Source organism: Carettochelys insculpta, chromosome 3, assembly GCF_033958435.1.
Source record: "Carettochelys insculpta isolate YL-2023 chromosome 3, ASM3395843v1, whole genome shotgun sequence".
Classification (NCBI taxonomy): Eukaryota; Metazoa; Chordata; order Testudines; family Carettochelyidae; genus Carettochelys; species Carettochelys insculpta.
The window spans coordinates 34,920,712-34,926,711 of record NC_134139.1 but is presented as its reverse complement, the minus strand read 5'-3'; the positions used below and the strand labels follow the sequence as shown (position 1 = coordinate 34,926,711).

At 47.0% G+C, this 6,000-nt stretch overlaps 1 protein-coding gene and 1 non-coding gene across 2 annotated transcripts in view; one reads left to right on the top strand and one right to left on the bottom strand.

Annotated features, from left to right (window-relative positions):
• Positions 1-4,366: 4,366 nt before the first annotated feature.
• Positions 4,367-4,460, bottom strand: TRNAI-UAU (transfer RNA isoleucine (anticodon UAU)). The gene is made up of 2 exons: positions 4,423-4,460; positions 4,367-4,402 (listed from the first exon to the last, which is right to left on the bottom strand). It is a non-coding gene; the product is annotated as a tRNA-Ile (tRNA).
• Positions 4,461-4,601: 141 nt separating this feature from the next.
• Positions 4,602-6,000, top strand: part of HAAO (3-hydroxyanthranilate 3,4-dioxygenase) — a 77,669-nt gene continuing 76,270 nt past the window's right edge. The window contains exon 1 of the mRNA XM_074988533.1: positions 4,602-4,637. The gene's annotated coding sequence lies outside the window, so the exon portion shown is untranslated. The remainder of the gene's footprint in view (positions 4,638-6,000) is intronic.

Sequence of the window (6,000 nt, the reverse complement as noted above, 5' to 3'; positions counted from 1 at the left end):
TTATTTGCAACTTAAAACCAGTTCTTTTCCCAGCTATTTTCTTGGGTTAAAGGTCAGTATACAAGATTTAGTACGTCTTTATAAAAGATAATCAAAGTATTTGTAAAGTGGGAGTGAAAGAAGAGTCCAGAATATTTCGATCATGGCCAGTATCCGTTCACAGCAACAGTGCTCTTCCTCCATCAAATATTTTCATAGAAAATGGAGTGACATTTGTGGTTTCCTCTTTCTTTCAGCTAGGGAAAGTTGAGACCCTATTAATCCATTTAGAGAGTATTACCAGATAGGTGGCTACTCATGTTTTGCATGTTACATTAAAACATATAAGAATTCATATTCAAGCTTCCTTAGAACAATATGACAATACATGTGCAAAACTTGGCACTATTTTGGGGATAACGGTATCATTTAGATCAAATCATCACACACACACCCTTCAGAGCTGAGCTCTACTTTACCAAAACAAATAACATTGACAAATGGAGGTTATCTGTGTGTGTCCACAGAAATGATTATTAGAATAGACTAGAACTTTGTTTTGTTCACAGTCTCTTGAAATTGGCCAGATAAAGCGTAAAGCATGTTCCACGCCTCTCCCGAGAATGGTGCACCCACCATAGTAATGTGTACTGTCAATATTCCTCCTACAGATTCCAGCTACAGCATGTCTTTACACAGAGGGACACAATAAACTCTTTCATATCCGGCAGCCCTGGGAGTAGGAGGTTGACAGATATTCAACCATTCTGGGTGATAGGTATACTTAGCAATGCATAACACTTAAACAAAAGATATTAAGAAACAACCAAAAATGTATGCAGAATACTTTATTTACCAAGATCAGCAGCATTGTACACTGTAAACTTCTACAGCATTTGCTGTAAAACAAAAAAGCAGTCCTGAAGCACTTAAAGATTAACAAAATAATTATATGATGAGCTTTTCTGGGACAGACCCACCTCTTCTTCTGTCCCATGAAAGCTCATCACCTAATCATAGAATTCCAGGGCTGGAAGGGATGTCAAGAGGTCATCTCATCCAGCCCCCAACCCAAAGCAGAATCAACCCAACTAAATCATCACACCCATGACTATGTCAAGCCAGGCACAGCGGAGCAGCTTCTAATATCATATAGTAGTTTAATGCTCTTTCCCCTGCTTCCCCTAGGTTGCAAAAAGAAATATTAGTCTCCTTAGAGTAACAAACATTGATAAGTAACAGATGCTGAGTCAATGTGAGCACAAGGCTGGTCATAACGCTGCACTGCTCTGTGGTGCCATGACACCAGATTACTTACTGGTGACTTTGAGTGGAAAGGTGTCTTATCAAGGAGGTCAAAATAAGGCAGAGCTCCCCAGAAACCTCATGAGAAGAATTAAAGAGTACCTGTCTGAGAGCTCTGATCCCCAGACACATTAACAAGTTGTCCCTGGGGCCCCAGGCTGCATAGGAACAGCTCTAGCCACAGATCGCACCCTATTGCCTTAACCCACTTGCAGCATGATTAAAATGGGAACTCACCAGAGGCGCCCTCCCCACCATCAGGTTCTGGCTGCAAATCACCGTGGAAGCAGGGGATGAGATCCAGCATTACAAAAAGTTTCTGTCTGCTGGCAAAATCAGCTGCTCCATTCGCCTGCTGACCATTGTCATCCTCCTCCACCGTGTCCTCCTTGCTGTTGCTAAAGGCTTCCTGAGGAATCTCGTCAGTGGTATCCACAGACTCTTTGGGGACAGGAGATGGGTCACTCCCCAGAGTCCCATGCAGTTGCTCATACCAGCAGCATGTTTCCAGTAACGATTCAGAAAGTCCATTTCCTTCCTTTGTTTTATGCTGAGAGGAATAAGGGGATTTTGAAATGTGCGGGGTCCTTTTGAAAAAAACCCCCATATAGCTGCACCGAGCTGCACGCATTCGTAAGCGGCGCTTTCGAAGCACTGTGCCCAGAAGCGTCCTAATGCTAATGAGGTGCTGAATATTCAATTCAGCACCTCATTAGCAATCTTCGAAATGGCCATTGGCATGGCCATTTTGAAGTTTTGGCCAAGTGTGGCCACAGCCCTAGTGTAGACCAAGACTGAGCTACATCTACAGTATGAAGTTTTGTTGGCATAACCAGAGCTGGGTCACTATAGTTGCCACAGATAAGAGATAGCCTAACTTTCACCTTTAACTTCAACCATATTGTTCCTCCTCTCCCAGGCTTTGTCTAGACTAGAGGGTTTTGTCAGCAAAATGGACGTTTTTGTCGACAAAACCCATGGAGCGTTCAGACTCCCACGGGCATTCTGTCGACAGTCAGTTGACACAATGCAGCACTTTTGTCAACAGGTGTACCCGCTCGCCACAAAGAAGAACATCTCTTTCAACAGAGATCTGCCGACAAAAAGCACATCCAGACATTCTGCAGGGGCCTTCTGTAGACAAAAAGGACTTCCAGGATACCAGGCAACCCTGCCTGTTGTGCTTCCGGTTGGCTGTTTTACCTGTAGAGCAGCCAGGCTGTCCAGCCACTTTCTGTCAAACAGAGCGGATCGCTTTTTCGATCCACCCTGTGGTCTGGCCACAATCTGTAGACATAGGTTTTGTCAAAAGATATCTTCCCACAAAAACTTCTGCTGACAAATCCGTCTAGTCTACATATAGACTTGGGAATAGAGCAGTCCATGTTTTACAGGTTCCAAACTCCTACAGTCATTGAGAGACATTAATACAGAGACCTGCAGGGCTACCTAACCAAACAATCACACAGTGGAGGGAAAAGAAAACAGAAACAAAACTCATACCGCTCTAGTGCCAGACTGCTTCTCTGCTATTTATATTTTTGAATCCCATCTGAACCATAGGCTTTTTTTTCACTACCTCCCACCGCCTCTAGTTATTTACAGCTGTGCAAAGTGAAAGTAAACTGCCTGCCACTCTGAATAGGTGCAAATGTCTACACAAGATTAAAAAGCAATGGTAGGGTTTGAAACAGTTCTGCTCACAGCAGAATATAGTCACTCTGTAGTAATTTCATTCACTTTACTTTTTGAATATACATTTCTTACGTGTGGACGAATGACTTACTATATCGCCACTGTAAATCACCGACAATTGCCATGATTTTGCCTTATTTCCACTATAAGACCCCCTACCCTGCAAATACATATACATGTTCTTAACTTCCCTACCAGAAGTAGACATACAATATTAACACCTGCATAATTGTTTGCAGGACTGGGCCCTTAAGTTTTATTCATAGCTGTTCCCCGGTCTCTAATAGACCAGACCAAAATTCTACATATATGAAACTTTCAAACTCTGGGGATATCCAGCTCCAAATAGGCACCATCTGGTAACATGGAAAAGGGGAAATGTAAGATTGTTTCATAAAAGGATATTGTAAAGCAACTTAAATCCCAAACTGCGTATTTCAGAAAACTGAGAATCTTGATCTTGCTCCGAATGGTGCCAACAGGGATTTGCCATTGACTTTAAGGCAAGCAATTATATTTAAGAATGATATTTATGTTCTCAATGTGTTTTTAAAGTTGGGTTTAAACTGTTGCCTCAGCTATTGTGGCACTGGACAAGTGCATAGAAAAAGAAAAGATGGCACTAAATGCAATTATCCACAGTTACAGAGAATAACAATATGATTGATTCCAGTCTTAAAAACGACTTACTGTATTGTCAGGCTGAACAATACACAACTAATTCAAAATGAGGGAAAAGACAATTTATCAGTTTGCAGTCTCAGAGACCTAGTTTGCATGAACTTACTGCTACTTACAATAAATTAAAGAATAATCCATATTTTACATAGATGATAATATATATATACGTATATATACCTCTAAACATATGAATTTTTAAAATGGTGGTTGCCCAGAAAGATCAGATATGCAACTGATCCCAGAAAGATGTATGAATTACATCAGCCTTAAACTAGCTTGGATGTGTGGCAGCAAGTGGTTAAGAAAGCTAATACACATCAATAAAGGCAGAAGCATTGGTGGAATATACACACACAAGAAAATCACTGGCACGTATATATGAATTCACATACTCATAGAATCATAGAAGAGTAGGACTGGAAGGGACCTCGAGAGGCCATACGTCTTTATAGATATACACACTTGTATCTAGAAAGCGAGATAAATGCAATTCAATCAAGCTGTGTGTTTATATTTGTTTTTTGTATCGCAGTGCATAGATTAGTGCTATTATGCAATGTTACCACATACACACACATAAAATGGCTGCACAATTTAGCCATGGCCTGTCTCACCATTCATTCCTAAGGCAAGCAGTGGTCGAAACCTGCAAGCAGTTTTAGCACCAAACACGAAAAACACGCAGCGCACGTCCCAAAAGAACTTGTGCTCCAGGTGAGGCTCGAACTCACAACCTCGGCATTGCTCTGCTGCGTACTGCTGTATAAGTACCGCGCGCTAACCGATTGCGCCACTGGAGCCCTGACACCATGCCTTCCCGAACGCTTTATCAATGGTACTCCCGGGGGCGGGAACCACCGCGCAGCAACAATTTCCAGCTCCTCGCTCACACCGCTGGGGGCGGTGTGGGGGTGGTTAGAGGCGGCCCGGCCTCGGGGGAGTACAGCCGGACCTGGCGGCGCAGCCCAACGCTGCGGGTAGGTGGCTGCTCCCTCTCCCGGCCCGGTGCCCGGCTGAGGGCGGTGCACCAGGAAAGTGTAAGGGGGGCGGTGCAGCGTGGAGCCCGGCCCTAGGGCGGTGCACCAGGGGAGTGTAAGGGGGGCGGTGCAGCGTGGAGCCCGGCCCTAGGGCGGTGCACCAGGGGAGTGTAAGGGGGGCGGTGCAGCGTGGAGCCCGGCCGGGGGGCGGTGCAGCGTGGAGCCCGGCCCTAGGGCGGTGCACCAGGGGAGTGTAAGGGGGGCGGTGCAGCGTGGAGCCCGGCCGGGGGGCGGTGCACGGGGGAGTGGAGGGGGGCGGCGTAGCACAGCAGGGGAGTGTAAGGGGGACGGTGCGAGCGGGGAATCGAAAGACGGAGCGGTGCCGCGCAGACCCGGCTGTGCAAATGGGGAAGGTGCCCGGCTGCCCCCCCTGCCCAGCGGGCGTCGGCCCCGGGAGTAGCGCGGTGCGGGGGCCTAGCGCTAGGAGCGGGCCGCTGGGCCAGCCCCGACCCCCCGGGGCAAGGAGCCGGCCCCGAAGCTCGACCCCGTTGCTCTCCGCCGGGGACCGCGCGGGGACGCTGCTGCGCTTGCGCGCCGGGCTTTAGGTGGCGTTTCTCCCACTCCCCTCGCCCGCCCCTCAGAGCAGGGGCGAAATGCCCCCAGGTCCGGCTGAGCCACTTGTCATACGGGGGGTCTGTCCCTTGTGCCCCAGCCCATTCCTTACCTAAGCAACCCCACAGCCGGGGCATGGGGCGGGTGGCCACTGTGCCTCAGTTCAGGGGTGAGACGACTTTTTACATGGGGCGCTGCTTTTCATCCCTGCAATTAGCAGGGCCCCAACCTGTCCAGTGCGATCCAAACCTACGGAGATTTCAGTTATGCTCATGCTAAGAAACCCTCTGAGCAGGGTAAGACAATAAGTGTGTAGAATAGCAAAACTCCATTATTTGGCATGTAAAGGTGCATGCACAGGCATAAAACGGGGGCATATGTGAACATTTTAATTAGATGAATGAGCCTGAGACCCAGCAGGTCATGCTGCGCTGCCCCACCTTACAAAATTTCTGCCACGAGTCTGCCCCCCACTTTGCACACCTCTGCTTTAGCTTTACTTCTAAGACCCATTCCTGGGCCCGTCCCGTTCCCAAGCCTAGGTGTTTGCCTGGGATGATTGGTTGTAGATTTGTGATGTGAGGATATTTCGCAGGGAGCTGTTGGCTGGGTTTTTAACTTCAGTTTCTCTTTGCAAACTTTTGTAACATCATAAGGGACTAAGCAAGTGCTCCTGCTCCCATTTACTTGAATAAAGAAGAAGTGGGCTCTGACCAGAGAATTTCTTTGCTACATATGCAAATAAAATATT